The following is a 16,994-nucleotide window of genomic DNA, read 5'->3' as shown; positions in this document are numbered from 1 at the left end:
AATAAGAGTTAATAATCAAATCCATCCCAACCCCCACAAATGTTAAACAAAAAGATAAAAGAAATGCAAATAGCTATTGTCATGGAAAGTTAAAGTACCTGTCTGTATTTTTAAGTGAAAACTATTATCTCTATCAATCAAAATTTAAGAATACAATAGCGCTAATCACAGAAGGTGCTCTGACGGAGTTACTTTTCCTCGGGTAAAAAAAAGTATTTTTCCCCTTAAAAATCAAGTATAAAAGTCATATACTTACAATTAGACAGAGTGTTTGTAATTTTATTATTAAAAACCTTCAGCAGCCTCACTGTTAATAAATGCTTCGAAGTCTCTAGACTGATTTGTACCCAAGACGACCCGGGTCCCTACATATTTTAATAAGGTTGATGAAATTTTATTTAAATTCTCACAGTTTCCAACCTGCGGGGGAATAGCACACTCTTCTGTTGGAAAGAGTTACTCAAACACAGGCAACCGTGAACTGGTCGCGAAAGCTCCTTCGTAGAGACCCTGGACGCGATCCCTGCACCCTCCAACCTCTGTGCACAGGGCAGGCCTCCTGGGGCATCGTGCCCTTGTTCACCGTGGCAACTCCTTTGGCAAGGGTCACACTTCGCTCTCGGAAAGCAAGCCCAATGCCACCGTTACCCAGGAGGACCCCAGTGCCCCGTGCATCCATTCCTCTGAGTCTTTTTTTGTTTTGTTTTGGTTTGATTTACTTTTTTTAAAACACAGGGATTAGCCCCTGAATATGGTGCTTTCTAAAGACAGTACAGGAACAAAAAAAATAGCAAGAGTCCGGAGAGTCAAACAAACAGCTCAAGATTACAATTCCTAGAGCAAACAGTTAAGGCAGGATGCCATTATGCAGACTGTGCCTGGATGGAGGGCTCCTCCACCGTGGGGCCAAGAGGCTGTCACTCCCCCTCCCCAGCAAGATCAGATTTCCTTCCCTCCCGACCGCCTCTCTCAGCATCATGGCCAACATCTCCAGTGTGCTATTAATATCAATGAAGAGACGATTCGATTTCCACAGAAGAAAACCCTTCCTATTCCGGCACAGACCTTCGGGGAGGACCCTGGCCCGGGAGAGACAATACCGCGGCAGAGTTGTGCTGCCTCCTTACAGTTCGGTCTTGCCCACTGTTTGAAGGCTTTTAGCAAACAATGGCAGCATTATCTGCAGGATAGTTACAAAACAGGATTTGTGAGGACAAAGAATAATAAAGCTGCTCTCTCTCTCCCCGTCTCTTTCTTTTTCATTCCCTCCAGTCCCCCAGAGCCGCTCTGCCCAGTCCAAAGCCCAGCCACGTTTCCTGAGAGGCACCTGTACTTGTCTATTTCAACGCAGCCAGCCACTGACAACGGCCCCCGATCCTGGAACCAGGACGGCTCTCAGAAGGCGCCCAGGAGGGCGGCAAAGTACTCCCCACCCCCCCAACATTTGTAAAATGAAACAAAAGTAGCGGCCTTGGCTTCACACACACACTTACCAGTTCATGGTGAGGAGGCAGAGCTTTAGGGCGGGAGAGGCAATTTTCACACAACAGAAGAAAAGTTGGGAGTTTGGAAGGGAGAAACTACCGGCGCTGGGAAGCGTGCGGGCTCTGGCTCTCGGGGCTCCCAGGCTGGCGGCGGAGTGAGGAAGGACTGAAGGTATGTGGGCTAAACACAACAAAAGCCACTGCCTTACTCTAGATTAAATATGCAGGAAGAGGCCCCTTTGCATAAACACAAACACTCAGCAAATGAATAACTGGCTCAATCAGACGCCCGCTGTGCCTTCTACCTGTCCTAGCTGTGCTGGAGACACTGCCTGTTCCAGGGGACAGGACTAAACAGGAGACAGTTAAATGTTATGTTGCTATAATAACAATTAAAATGAATTGCATTCATTAGTAATTAAGAACTCACTGGAGAAGAGGAGGCTGAGGAGGTGTGTGTAGTGCTATTGTTGTGTCTCCAGCTACTCCAAAAAGATCTTGGAGTGTGACACTTTGGTGGAGTTCTGGGGTGCAGTGCAGTTCAATCTCTAACACCCAGTGGGAGTTTTAAAAAATCTCATCTGTGTAGTCACAATTGAAGGCCACTGGTATACTTCTGGTTTCTCTGCCTTCTCCCACTATTAACTCATCCTTACAAGTCTGAACCCAGAGAAAGATATATTTTATGTCCAAACATAAAATATACACACATGCGTACATATATGTAGCATACACACATGCGTACATATATGTAGCATACACACATATATGTTGTATATACGTACACACATGCATACATATATGTAGTATACGTGTGCGAGTCAAATTAAAAAGACAAAAGTCACTTAACTTACACTCCTCAGTTCCTAATCATTGAAGGAAAATATTTCGAGCTCCCCAAATATATATCTCGAAAGCCTGCCTTTCAAATGTCACCAATCCATGACCACTCATTTAAAAACATTACCCATATATTAGAAAAGATGCTTTCAACTGAGTGGCCCTCACCACTTATAATTTCGATTAAATGACATAATTACAGTCAACAATTTTCTCCATTTCGGCAGAAAATATGCCATACCTCAACATAATTCATCCTTAGAACCCAGGGATTTAAGCGGGGGGGGGGGGGGGGGGGGGGCTGCTGGCACTCAGGGCCCACTGCTGCTTTTGCTCAGCGTATGGGCTGGACTCACACTGACCTCCGGCTCTATGTGCCAGCTCCATGTTGGTTGTAGGGACTTCATTATTTCCAAATACATTCTGCTGTACTAAAACCGATTTCAACCAAAACAGAGAGAAGATTATGTTCATCTAGCGCTTTCCGGAGTCACACAGCATTACAGGAGCCAATCCAACACTGCTGTGCTGTAGGAGTGTGCCCTGTTGCTTGGGCCAAAAGGGCAGGACACCAGTCCTTCCCAGGCTCAGAGACCAGGGCAGGATGATCCCAGCCCAGCAAACTAAGGAGGCTTTCCATTTCAAAAGCCAGTTTAAATTTCATTAGCACAACACTGTCCCTAAGAGGTGTCATTCCACTGCAAACTTAGAGACCCTTACTGAGAAGTTTTTAAAAATACTGTAACAAACAAATAAACACAACCCCTTTTCCAACATACATCATGGCAGCTATTGGAGACAAGAGACAGCAAATAAAAAGACCGCAGAAGCCCCCCCAAAGAGAAAAACATAGGTTCCCTAAGGGGGGTTCCCAAAGAAATGCAAGACTGGGATTGTGTTCACTGTTTTGCCTTGAAATGACCTTGCAAATAAGGTGTTAGATAACTGGCTTCCACAGCCGATAGGGATCTAACCTTGATGCAAATAAACCATAGAACAAAATGTAATCAGTGTATCACTGTGAGAAAGCCTCTGTCCATCCCAATGGAGCTTCTAATGACTGTTTTGGCAGTTCTGGCTGGTAGTTATGCGGCCCAGCTCATCTATATCTCATCCTGGTTGAGCAAGCTAATGGAAGTGCTGTTAGTGGAATCCAATATTAATGCTCTGTATCGTGCAAACCTGGATGCCACTGAATGTATTATACAATTATAGGTAGTATCTAATTCCATAGGTATTAGATACTGGACGCTGAATTAATATTTTAATGAGGATGGTGAAATAAAGACGACGAACCAGGTAAGGGATCCATGCATTGTGGCCTGGCTAAGTCCTTGCTGAAAGCGTGCTGGAGCCGGGAGCAAACGGCACAGCCACAGGGATTGTGACAAAAATCCGTATGCAAGCTTTAGATGCTGAGTGACACATACTGATGCAGAGAGTCAAAGATGTCATCTTCACACCAGCGCCACTCGCTGCAAGCTTGGGAGAAAATGAAGGGGGGAAGCTGGGCGGGGGGTGGGGGAGCGGAGTTGCAGTGAGACCTCCAGAAAATAAACAGGGTGTACAGTTTCAAAGGCTGCAGACACAGACATTTCATTGTTCAAGCCAATTATCAGTGGAAAATAATAACAACAGATGGATTCAGAGTCAGTGACTTTTCATATGCACTTCATCTCGGCGGAACAGATGATGAAACGCGAGAGCTATCTCAAAAAGGCAAAACATCTTTCAGTAAAAGAACTCTACAGTCCAGATGGGGACCTTCTAAGGCTGCTGATTATCTTCTTATAATGTTGTAAGATAGACTTACAAAACATTTCAAGAACTGATCAGATATGATGCGGACAATGGCTTCATTATTGGAAGGAGTCGCCTCAGACTTGTGACTGGACCCGGGCAGAGATTTCAATAAGGTTAGGGCTACAGGCTTCCTGCTTTCTCATCAGGGACTGCAGGTTCCAAGGAAAACTAGAAATCTGTGCACGACAGGAGAGCAAACCGGCGCCCAAGGAGCCTGCGTTTGTGTTCTCTCTCAGTGAGCTAAGGCCACAAGATAACCTGGGACTGGGAAAAGGACACTGAATTATTCTGCAGCACTCGACCACGATGGGAGAGAGGGGGAAGGCCCAACTCCAAAGCAATTCCTTATTAGAAGCAGTCGCTGATAAAACACGTTCCTCACATGCAGTTGGAGCGTCTCAAATGGTCTTTGTCGCTGGGGATAATTTACCTTTGGGAGGAAATAAGCACACGTACAGGAAAACTTCCATGGTGGTGTGACAAACAGCTGTAAGACGCGCCAACCAAACACTAAGGTAAAACCCAGCAACCTACACGAACCCAGCCTCGCTCTACCACCACCAAGTCAGGCCTGCCGCCAGAACACAACACGCAAACCACAGCCTGAGAGTCCCCTACAACAACTAATGCTGAGAGCTAAGCCTCACTACTTCTGGAATAACAACGTACCTGTTTTATCCAGCTCCCTGTCTACTTATCCATCTATCTCCATCCATCATCAACTGCACATATTCATAATTTTGCAGAAATCTTTCTCCGACTTGACATAAAATATGGTTGCAATCCTGTGCTAAGAAAAAGCAAAGCTGATCCTCCTACTATTTACTAACATACTTAACATTTAAAAAATATTTTTATGAACACACTGTTGACTTCACAAGTTTATAACATAAGTAAAAAAATAAGTAAATTTTTTTTACAGCAAGGCTTTTCTTTCAAAGTACTCTGACAAAAGTAAATTCACAGCAGAACACACAGGCACGAAGAAAATATCGCCAAGGGCAAAATTCTGCAACTGCTTTAAGAAGCAAACAAGAACACAAAAGATGTGTAATGCAACCATCTGGCTCTCCTCATACTATATCAATGCCTCAACTTTATCCCCACCCCCTAGCCAGCCCACACCAATGCCACAAAACCAAATGGCTTCACTTATGCTTCCTGCACAGCAAATCGACACAATCCAGTTAGAACACAAAAGTTGGTTTTTACACACAAACTAGTATCTCTCAAACTGTCCCCCACTTCAATGATTCTGGTGTTGGCGTTACTTCTGCACAGAGTGGGACTTCTTTAAAAAAAACCACTAAGAACCTTGCTGTGATGAAGATATTCTCAGTGGGACAGGTCTGTATGGTCCCCAAAGAAGCCCCCTTAAAACCTTCATCCCTGCCATCCTGTGTTTCCTGTTAGAATAAGCCTTTTTGATGTGGACGGGGGGGGGGGGGGGGGGATGGGGGTGGGAGGTGTGGAGTGTTCCAGCTACAATCTTTTTTTTTTTTTTTTTCATGAAATTGTGAGTTGTTTCTCCTACTTGCCATTCGAATAACTGCACTGAGCTTTAATCACTGCTTTTACAAGTCAGCATGTTCACTGGCATCTTCCCTTCTGTGGCCATGTCTATAAACATCCACTGAGCTGCTACTAGGGCAAAAGGGGCCTGCTGGACAGTGGACACTCAACACCCGGTGTTTTCCTGTTTCTTAGCAGGACCTACTCAGCACATTAAGTCAGACACTCTACGCTTTATCACAAAGCTTCCATGCACAGGTAGGCTGATACATTTTGTTTATTTATACACTTATTTTTTGCAGGCTGAGATATCAGGTATTTAAGGGTCAGGACATGTCTTACAGATCCAATTGCTTCCGAAAGGTGGAAATTAAGACTCTTCATTAAAACCTCTATTTAGGTGTTATCAATAAAGCATCCTAAATACTTCTCACCAAGAGGCAACAATTTAAAAAGCAATTCTGAGGGGGAAAAAAGATAAGCTCATATGCAACTCTGCGCCTTGCTTTTCTGCAGGGGCATACGAAGGCTGGAACTAACTCCATATCAGGCAAGAGATCTCCATCAGCATCAAGATGTAGGAGGCAGGAGCTGGCGTTGTGGCGTAGCAGGTAAAGCCTCCGCCTGTGAAATGGCATCTCATATGGCCACCAGTTTGTGTCCCCACTACTCCACTTCCCATACAGCTCCCTGCTAATGGCCTGGGAAAAGCAGCAGAAGATGGTCCAAGTGTTTGGGCCCCTGCACCCACGTGGGAGATCCAGATGAAGTTCCTGGCCCAGTGCTTAATGTTGTGGCCATCTGGGGAGTGAATCAGTGGATGGAAGATCTCTGTCTCTTCCTCTCTCTCTGTAACTCTGCCTTTCAAACACATAAATCTCATTTTTTAAAAATAAGATGTAGGAGGCAGAGACCACGCCTGGTTTCTTCTGTGCTCTCGCTGACATTGGTTTTCCATAGTTCCTGCATCCCGTCCAGTTCTGAGACAAGGAGGCTTTGCCTGGCTTTTCTAGGGGCTGACGCTCAGTTCCCTGCTGGGCGTTTCTGCCCACAGAGGTCTCTGGCCTGGACAGTGGCGGTCATCTGTGGGACACACACAGCGAATCCAGCCACCGGATGAGGGATTCTGCTGATTGTTTAAGCCTGCAGTAGCGTCTGGCCACCAGTTGGCATACATAACTCATGGCTGCCTACCAGGCCTAGGTTAGCACAGCTGGAGCCAGATGACAAACTCTCATAGATATTCTTCCCAGGGCCACATCTGGCTGCTGGCAGCTCCAATCAGCAGCCACACTGATTCTGTTTTTTGTTTTTTGTTTTTTGTTTTTTTTTTTTAGGAAACGTGGGCATCAGATTAGGCAACTTACATTCATCTTGACCGAGCCCATTTCAATCTGGGACAGAAATATCAGAATACAAACTCCATGAAGGCAGGGACTCGACTGGACTTGCTTAACCTGCCCCAGTACAGAAGAGCGGCTCCACGGGGAATGAATAATACAGAATTGAGTGAATACTGTTAAGCAGCCTTGACCACAAACACTCTTGTATCTTGTTCCAGCGCCACCGCTTCCCCTTGGGGTCTGTACCATGGCTGTCACTGCGCTCACACACAGCAGCCTCCAAACGGCTCTAAGCTAAATGTTACTGTGGGCATGCCGACACTCAAGAATGAAGCCATGCATCACCCGAAAACAATGGTCCCCCCAGTGTTAACCGCATCTTTACTTCATTAAGTCCTCGAGCCGAGAAAGTTGGTAGCTCAGCGCCCAAAGTGCCTGCAAGTGACCTGGGCGTAGAAAACGTACCTTCTGGCTACCAGAGAAACGCTAAATGATGAGGCAACTTTTCCTGGCACCTCTTCATCCTATTTCCTTTCCCATGCCTCTCTTCCTGATTTCTCTGATGTTTGCAGATCTCAGCTCCCCCCACACTCAACTTTGACCCAACCCAGGACTTCCCCAAAGCTCACCACCTCCCTAGTTCACACTAGAAACACATTCAGGACCAGGCTGGAGGCTGCCTCCTGATTTCTTGGCTAGGAGAGAGCCAACACTTACAGGATGCTATGCTAATCATGACGTCACAGAACTTTTCATCTTTCGGGCCCCAAAGCTCTCAGAGATATTATTAGTCCCCCGTGAACTTGACAGAGGAGACGGGACCTGTGACAGAAGCTCAGCACAGCTGTTGCATCTGATGCTGTTCCCCGTTACAGAAAAGCCAGTGTTCCTACAACAAGAAGGGCTGAAAGGGGAAGACGACTTTGACAAGCTCAGCATACGGTTTTCTGGAAAACAAAGCTACTCAAAAATGTGCCAGATGAAGCTGTTGCTGAACCCGCCCCCTTTCTGTCGTGGAAGGCAGCAGGGCTGGGGGTTGAAGCAAGCCTTGTAAGCTACATGTGCTTATCTGGAAGGAGTACGGTGGCCACCTAGAGAGGTCCGACAGTGACCTCCCCTTGGGAAGAACTGCTTCCTGAATCAACGGGGGCCAGGAAGGCCCCAGAAATGTCTTTCCTCTCTTGCTCCAGCTCACCTGAAATTACTATAAAAGTGGGAGGATGCCTTTCCACAGTCCCACAATCACAATGCAAGTTTAAGATAATCAAAGGGAAAGCAGTAGACTCGGATGCAATGATTGGATCCAATACTTGGCTGAAAACAGGTCACCAAATAAAAACAACAGAACACAGAACAATCATCGAAAGTTAAAGAATTAAAAAAAAATGTACAGGCCGGCACTGTGGCGTAGTGGGCTAAGCCTCAGTCTGCGGCACCAGCATCCCACATGGGCAGCCTGCTTGTGTCCCGGTGCTCCACTTCCAATCCAGCTCTCTGCTGTGGCCTGGGAAAGCAGTAGAAGATGGCCCGAGTGTTTGGGCCCCTGCACCTGCGTGGAAGAACCGGAGGAAGCTCCTGGCTTTGGATCGGCCCAGCTCTGGCTATTGTGGACATTTGGGGAGTGAACCAGCAGATGGAAGACTACTCTCTCTCCCTCTCCTTCTCTCTATCTGGAACTCTACTTCTCAAATAAATAAATAAAATCTTTAAAAAATGTATACAGGAGGAATATTTGTATTTCTTAATGTATCTTTGGGATGCCTCACTTAAACAGAAGTATTATGAAATATACATAGTACTGCACAAGTATGGCTTAGGCGAGGCTAACAGAACTAACAAGCATAGATTCAAGGACCAAAGTTCAAGACTCAGTTCTGCTACTTACTGGTCCTGGGAACTCAGGCAGGTTACTTAAGTTCTCTGTCCCACAGTGTGCTTATCCATTAAATGGGCTTAATTATGGAAGTAATTTTGAGGAATACGGGTGTTAACAAGAAAAAGTTCTCAGCAGAGTGCCTGGCACGTGGCGAAAGCTAAAGGAAATGACAGCCCCTACTGCTATGACCAAGGATAATACGACTTACGTGGCTCTAAAACTTCCTACGCCTCATTTCTGCCATCTACAAATTGGTAATAATACAGGATCTGTTTTTCTGCCATGCTATGGGCCAGGGAGGGGAAAAAGGGGGCAGAAAGTCTATCAGATTTTAAACTTCTTAAGAACATACTGCTCAAACAGAATCAAAGTACTGATTTTTTCCCCCAGCTCTGTATCAGCTGGAGAATCACAGATTTCAGATCAAGGGGGGTGGTGTCCTCACCCCCCTCGGGGGAGCCAGGTCAGCGGGCACAAAGAAGAGCGAGCGTCAGCTGCCTGTGCCTTCAGCAAATGAAAGGGACTTCGGGAAGACTTCAAAGAAGGCAAGCGGAGAATCCGGTCTGGAACCCCAAAGTCCTGGAACACATTTTTCTTGCACTTTTCAAGTCTGTGCGTATAGATTCTGTTACTGATTTAGGATCTTAAACAGTTTGTTTATTCTGTAAATGCCTTTCAGCTCACCTTTAATAACATGCTTCTTTGCCTTGGCTGAACTATGCTCAGAAGAATTACAAGCGCGAAAACGGCTGGGTAAAAGGTTCAGGAACTAATCCACACCTGGGCCGTGTAAGAAAAAAAAGTGCTTCATATTTTCCATATAGAAACAAGTCTCTTTATATGAACCAGTCTTTTCTTTCATTGCTAAGGCTCTTTCCACACCACACAACCTTTCATGTGCTTCTGCTCTTGGGTGGGAAAAGGCCACAAAACCACCTCTGAGTCACACCAAGGAGCTTTATCATTGACAGAAATAATAATGAGTGAAAAGCACAAACCTCATTCAAAATGGGAAGTAGTGGACTCATTTTACCAGACACGCGCTGGCCACATGCGGCCGGGGACAGCAGACTGGCATGTTCCCTAAGAGGAGAGTGGGGACCAGCTCTGGAGGCGTCTTGTATCTTCCCAGACCACAGCTCAGATTCCTTCTGCCTCGGCTGTGTGGCCCACTCAACAGGAAGGAGTCAGACTTAGATGGAGACACTCTCAGATGAGAGAGGAGAATGGAAAACAGGTTACAGCTGAGCTGTGCCGGTGAGGGGACTCGCTCAGCCACTCCCTCGCTCCAGTGGACCCTGTGTGTAACTAGGCCACACAGGTGAGGGAGGTGACATTGAAGACACATGGCTGACTCCCAGAAAAGCAGGGGTGGGCACTTACCTTCGTGGTTAAAACACCCACACCCTCACATTAGAGTACCTGGGGCTGGCATCCAGCTCTGGATCCGACTCCAGCTTCCTGCCAGTGCAGACCCTGGGAGAGAGCAGTGATGGCTCAAGGAACGGGGTTCCTGCCACCCACATGGGAGACCTGGCCTGAGTTCCCAGCTCCCAACTTTGGCCCCAGCCTTGTCCAGGCCACGGTGGGCATCTGAGGAGTTCACTGTGGATACGAATGTCTGTCTCCCTCTTGCTCTCTCCCAACCTCCCAAATAAATAAATAAAAATTTCTACAAACCATGGAAGAGAAACAGCTAAAAAATGTAGCTGTTGGGGCTGGTGTTGTGGCAGAGCAGGTAAAGCAGCTACCTGTGATGCTGGCATCCCATATGGGCACTGGTTCACGTCCTGGTTGCTCCACTTCCAATCCAGCTCCCTCTCTGCTAATGGCTTGGAAAAGCAGTGGCTGCACCCCTGTGGGAGACCCGGATGAAGCTCCTGGCTCCTGGTTTTGGCCTGTTGCAGCCATCTGGGGAGTAAACCAGCGGATGGAAGATTCTCTTTCTCTTCTCTCGCTTTCTCTCTCTCTCTCCTTCTTTCTCCCTACCTCCTCTATTTTGACTTTCAAATAAATAAATAAATAAATCTTGGAAAGAAAAGAAGAAGATAAAATGCAGCTGTTGGCAACATCAAAGCAGAAACAGATTTTGGATCCAGGACCTTTGAACAAAGATGTCAGAGAGCAGAAGAGCGAGTCACGAGTGTCCCACAGGTGGGGCCGGCCCGGTGCACCTGAAGCGAGAACGGAAACAGGCTTAACCTCTGTGAGACCTGGTACTTCTGCGCTCCAGGCAACTTAGGCTCCCAGAGAAACTCCTTTCAGTCGACTCCAGGCTGGAGTAAGTAGAAATGGAGATATTTCCACGCCTTTGTTAGGAGGCAGCAATGTGTCAGGGGAAGAACAGTTCACTGGGGCAAGAGGTTCCTCAATGCCCTAGTGCCAGCTGGAATCCCTTCCTCGGCAGAACCAGGCTGCTCATTGCAGGGAGCGTTGCTAGGGACCGTGTCCCACGGGTACACACTGGTCACCTGGACGTCATATTCAAGCACTGAGCTGTGTGCTGGGTGGGAAGCAGCCATTGCCCCCAGGCCTTCTGCATGACTCTGAACTTGCCAGGATCTTCCAAAGCACACCAGGGCCCCTTCAGAGCCCCCACCCCCACCCCTGAGACAGCTGGTGGCCACTGTGCCCTGTACCTGTGGCACTCGGACCAACGCCCCAGATGCTCTGACAGCTCGTTTTCCAAGGCCACGTAACCAGGACAAGGAGAGCCGGCTCACGCTTACGGCCCACTCAGGGCCCTGTGACACCCAGCAGAGAGCGGCCTTCCTCCCCCAGCCACTTCCCTCGCTTGGGGTGTGCGGATGTGGGCCCCGTAGCAATGAAGCAGATCAGTGGGACGGTCTCAGGGCAATTTCTTAAGGCTAAGCTTGTTTCCAAAAGCTGGAAAGAAACAAAACCCCGGGAAACGACTCTCCCAGCGAGAGCCGGCGCGCAGAGGGAAGTGACGGACACGTGTAATCAAATTATATTTACCACGGCAAGCCTAACAGCTCATGCTTTCTGCTCCACTTTTACAACCCTTTAGGAAAAGGAATTCTTTCTCAAGCCTCGGTCCAAGTTTCCGAAGCAGAGTGGAGGCATTCTACGCGCCGCAGTGGACAGGAACGAGAAAACCAATTCCCGCTCCTCTGGTTTCCACCGGCTCTCTGGACCTTCCGTGCCACCGTCAGTCTAGAGTCGCTCAAACGTCCAGCTGGCTGCCACGACGCCGGGCTGTCACTCGATCAGGTGTGGGGGACCACATGGTATGAATAAATACTTACCCACAACCGCATATTAAATGGGAATTCGCAAGGGCAGGCTCTACAGACAAAGACGTTTCTATACCGAAATATTAACTAAGATTTTAAGTAAATGGCCCCACTGGAAAAAAAGAGAAAGTTCTGAAGTAGCAATATAAACTATATTTAATAGCAACAAAAAATATTTTCCTTTTGGGAAAGCAATTTGGGCTTCGAAAAGTTACTGCCTCTCACGTGACTCTCCGGGTAGTCAGCTTGAATTCTTTCAATCCCTCCAACACAGATGCTGGGCCCCAGAGTTCTACCTGGTGAGAGCTGATTTTGAATTTTTGGTAACTACTTTCTCTGATACAATACCCAAATAAGAAACTATGTTGGTACCTTTCTTCCCCCCTGCCCTTCCCAACAATTGTTATTTTCTTCAGCACTTGAGTATAACACGTACCCCAAAGAACATATGTTCCTAAGGAAGCAAAAAAAAAAGCTCTAGAACTAATACACAATGAAAAATAAATTTAAAGCAGCCTTCTGGTCTGACATAAGAATATAAAAATGATATGAGCAAGAACAGCTTAGTTTACATACTTTTCAGTCACAGCTGCTGCTCCCAAACCACAATACCTTTAAAATGACATTTTAAGGAAACAGATACGGCGTGGCTTTAGCCAGAGCTAGATGCAGCTAACACTGCATTCAAGCGACTTTTCTTTTCATACACACACTTTACATAATGCCCTATGCTGGCACCATTAAGAAGAAAAGAGGGATTCGTTTTAAAACATCATAGTGATAAACAGAGTGAATTACCAAAAAAAAAAAAAAAAAATTCTACCCAGCACGATTTTGTTTTGCTTTGTTTTACAAATCACCACACTCTGACATCACAACAGAGTTTCAGGACAGAAGGAACAAATTCCCTCTTCTTGGTTAATATTTAACTGGGTGCTCAAAGCTTTCTTGGAGAAGATCCTATACCTCCAAGTGACAGGCACACAAGAGGCTCCCCTCTCTGCAACAGACGCGCACACTTCCCTGAATCAACGAAAATAACATACAATTAAATCAGACTATTCAATTAATAAATTACTTCGGTGGACCTTGCAGGCCAAGTCCTATTTAATTACATAATTTAAAAAATATTTGCACATTGCAATCACCGAAATTGGCTTGGAGGTTTCAGAATACACACTTAACACTTGAGTTAGAGAACAAATTTATTTAATAAATGCAAGCTTAAGTGCTAGAAGGCCGCAGCACTCAGACTGCAAAATCACTTAGCACATCCTCAGAAAAGGCAAATAAACTTTCCCCGATCTAGATGGTGGCCGCTGGTGAGCGCCAGGAGAGGTGGGCGGGTTTTCTGTGTTTTCTCTATCCTGCGTTGCTGGGAAGCCTGACCCTTCTGAGAGGTGATTAGAATAGGGCTAATGGACAGAATGTTTCCAGGGAAGATAACCGAAAGATAAACAGAGGTGGACGATGTCAAGGATGCAGTAGTAAAAACCTCTTCGGGGTAAAACAAAGAGAAGTCAGATCGGCGTGCCATTTTTCACTTCTGGGAATCCCAAAATACACCATAAATTCAGATGGTTACTGAGTGTAAAGATGTGTTCCATTAGGGAGGCCGCACGAATGTGAGGGTGAAGAGGACACTCATAAAAGGGATAGGATTACACAGTACCCAAAAAGAGGGCACCTTCCAAACTGACCTCATTCCTGAGGTTGCATTGGGGCCATAATATCACCGTCAGGAGAATTTTCCAGAAAGCCACTCCGGCCACTCTAATGTGCCTGGGCATCACAACTGGTTTCGTCTTCACGTTTTCACAGAAATCTTTGTCAAACACATACACCTGCAGACAGCCACTGCCTGCTTCACACCCACAGCGCCCTCAGTTTCCTGAGCTACTGGGGTGGACTCTCTCTACATCAAAAGCCCCTGAACACCACAACCAGGGTTATTTTGCTGTTGTTATTTGTGGGTCTAAAAGATTTCTGTCATGAACAATCTAGCTTGCTATGCTTCCACTTGCCTGCTTCTAGAAGTTTCTATGCTCACCTCCCAAAAGCCTTTAACCCGGGACTAACTGCTAAGGTAGAAAGGCATCTGGGGGGGAGGTATTTGGTGCCCTGGCTTTGGGTTGCCACTTGGGTCATCCATACCTCATATCAGAATACCAGGTTCGAGTCCTGGCTCTTCTGTTTCCAGTTCCAACTTCCTGCTAATGCCATCCTGGGAAGCAACAGATGGTGGCTGAGTACGAGGGCGCCTGCCATCCACTCTGGGAGACCCAGACTGAGTCTCAGCTCCCACCCTCAGCCTGGCCCAGCCCTGGCTCTTGCAGGCATTTGGGGAGTGAGCCAGCAGACAGAAGATCTCTGTCTCCCTTCCTCTCAAATAAAATAAAATATAAGCATATAACTAAATAAAATGAAAAGAAAGGCATTTAAAGTTCTAAAACTTAAGAATTTTAACAGGCTTAAGTAATATTCTGGTGTAACTTTGGCTACCTCTGCTTAGTTGTAAAATAAAGTCTACAGAGGCCGGTGCTGTGGCACAGTGGGTTAAAGCCCCAGCCTGCAGCGCCGGCATCCCATATGCACACTGGTTCGAGTCCTGGCTGCCCCACTTCTGATCCAGCTCCCTGCTAATGTACCTGGGAAAGCAGCAGAGAGTGGCCTTAGCCCTTGGGCCCCTGTGTGGGAGAGCTGGAGAAACTCTTGGCCCCTGGCTCTTGGCTTTGGATTGGCTCAGTTCTGGCCATTGAGTGAGGCCATTTGGGGAGAGAATGAGCGGATGGAAGACCTCCCTCCCTCCCTCCCTCCCTCCCTCTCTATCTTAACCAAAAAAAGTATACAAATTCTCTCATTCCCATGATCCCTTCCCTCTCCTCCCTTTCAGAAACTTCTGTATAGAGCTGTCTACATAGATTTGTCTCTGCTTAGCTCCTATGCCAGCCCTTACCAGGCCACCAAAACCTCTGTGGCCAGGGTCACTGGGTTTTCAGTGCCTTTTGATCTGGTCCAGGGGCCTCATCTGGCCAGGCCGACCCTCCTGTCTTCTCAAATAATTCTTGTGTCCAAGGACTCAGGCTGCCTATGACTTTGGCTCTGCGTCATCTGCCACCTTCTTCACCATCCTCTTCTTGTCCAACATCATTCTCCTTCCAAAGGCTTCCCTCAGAACGCCACCATCATCCACCCGGCTTAGGAGGCCAAACACACGGAGGCGCCTCTGACTCCGGCACCACCACAGCCAGCGTCACCGTCTGTTCCGCATAAGGCAGCCTCACGTGGACCATTCATTACCTTCTGCCAGTTCTCTGCTGACTCTGCATTCCTTAAACCCACCGGTTTAAGGAATCTTATAAAATGCATCCTATAAAATGCAAATTGACACAATTCCACCAAGGCCCAGAGAGCCGTCCTCGGCACACCTGAGTATTTTTTTTTTTTTTTTTTTGACAGGCAGAGTGGACAGTGAGAGAGAGAGACAGAGAGAAAGGTCTTCCTTTTGCTGTTGGTTCACCCTCCAATGGCCGCCGCAGCTGGTGCACCACGCTGATCCAATGGCAGGAGCCAGGTACTTATCCTGGTCTCCCATGGGGTGCAGGGCCCAAGCACTTGGGCCATCCTCCACTGCACTCCCTGGTCACAGCAGAGAGCTGGCCTGGAAGAGGGGCAACCGGGACAGAATCCGGCGCCCCGACCGGGACTAGAACCTGGTGTGCTGGCGCCGCAAGGCGGAGGATTAGCCTAGTGAGCCGCGGCGCCGGCCCTGAGTATTTCTGACCCTAGGATGCATCTGGAACGCACATGCTACTTACTGCAGCATGCTTCCCAGTGGCACGTCACACCCTGGCCGCGCCATTTCTTGGCTTCCCAAGCCCTGGATGTTGGGTGGAGCATTCCAGAGGTACTCACAATGTCCTTCTTGCCATCAACTGCTGCCCAATCTTCTGGTTGCCCCTTTCGTGGCTCCTCAGCATTCACTAAGTGTCCACAGACACGTAGCTACAGCCTGCCCACTCTCATCTCCTAGCCTTTGCACAGATCCAGCCCACTTCATTTCCCCTAGAGAAGCCTTGCCCGTCCCATGCAGCTTGGGCATAAAAGCCACTTCCTCCAAGAAGCCTTCCCTAACCTCTACTGGGATCCACGGCCCCTTTATTTGTTCATTTGCCACAGTCTTGTTCTAATATAGGAGTGATTCCATTTTATTTTAATGGTTTATTTAACCAATAGCCTCTCCTGCTAACCTGCATGCCCAATTTATAAAGGGCACTTCACAAATCTTGAAGGAATAAAATGGATGAAATTTGGTAAACAAGATTCACAACAATTTTCTCTTCTTCGGTTCCTTCACAAAAATCAACTCTTCTTAGTCTGATTCCTCTTTCCAACTACACGCGCTCAGCAAAGCACCGTCAGGCAGATCGCGTCTGCATAGTATTTGTTCACACCTCTCAAGACAGAAGAAATGTATCACGGCTGATATTTATGTGAATGACTGAGATATAATTTGAGCAGAAAAACTCTTACATTTCCTTGAAGCAAAATCACCTTATTGTTCATAACACACTGCAAAGGAAAGAGAATGAGCGAGGAGGCTATAAGAATTTAATCTAATCAACTTTTTATAAATAAGAATTGAGATTCACTGTGCACCCAAAATGTAATTACCCTCCCCCTATGAACGGTGCCCTAATTTAGTCTCTGCACACACACAAAAGCTTTCAGGTTTAAGACAACTTTGCATTAAGGTCTTAGATGAGCCTTAATACCATTCCCTCTCTGGGACCGTGGTCTGCTTTACTTCAGCCTTAATAATATCATCAGGCACCCACCTCAAGCAACTCACACGTTACAGGCGCTGCACACAATGGTG

The 16,994-nt window shown here is 47.0% G+C and overlaps 1 protein-coding gene across 10 annotated transcripts in view; it reads right to left on the bottom strand.

Annotated features, from left to right (window-relative positions):
• FOXP1 (forkhead box P1) overlaps positions 1-16,994 on the bottom strand; it is a 464,888-nt gene that overhangs the window by 352,175 nt on the left and 95,719 nt on the right. The window contains exon 1 of one of the 10 annotated variants that reach the window (XM_070050582.1): positions 1,494-1,806. The exons of 7 other annotated variants lie outside the window; for them this stretch is intronic. The gene's annotated coding sequence lies outside the window, so the exon portion shown is untranslated. Of the gene's footprint in view, positions 1-1,493; positions 1,807-16,994 lie in introns of those variants that run through there. 2 more of the 10 variants (XM_070050579.1, XM_070050588.1) reach the window with 2 other exon arrangements.

The sequence above is a fragment of the Oryctolagus cuniculus genome, chromosome 10, assembly GCF_964237555.1.
Source record: "Oryctolagus cuniculus chromosome 10, mOryCun1.1, whole genome shotgun sequence".
In the NCBI taxonomy this organism is placed as follows: Eukaryota; Metazoa; Chordata; class Mammalia; order Lagomorpha; family Leporidae; genus Oryctolagus; species Oryctolagus cuniculus.
The sequence above is the reverse complement of the archived record's forward strand: the minus strand, read 5'-3'. Positions and strand labels throughout refer to the sequence as shown.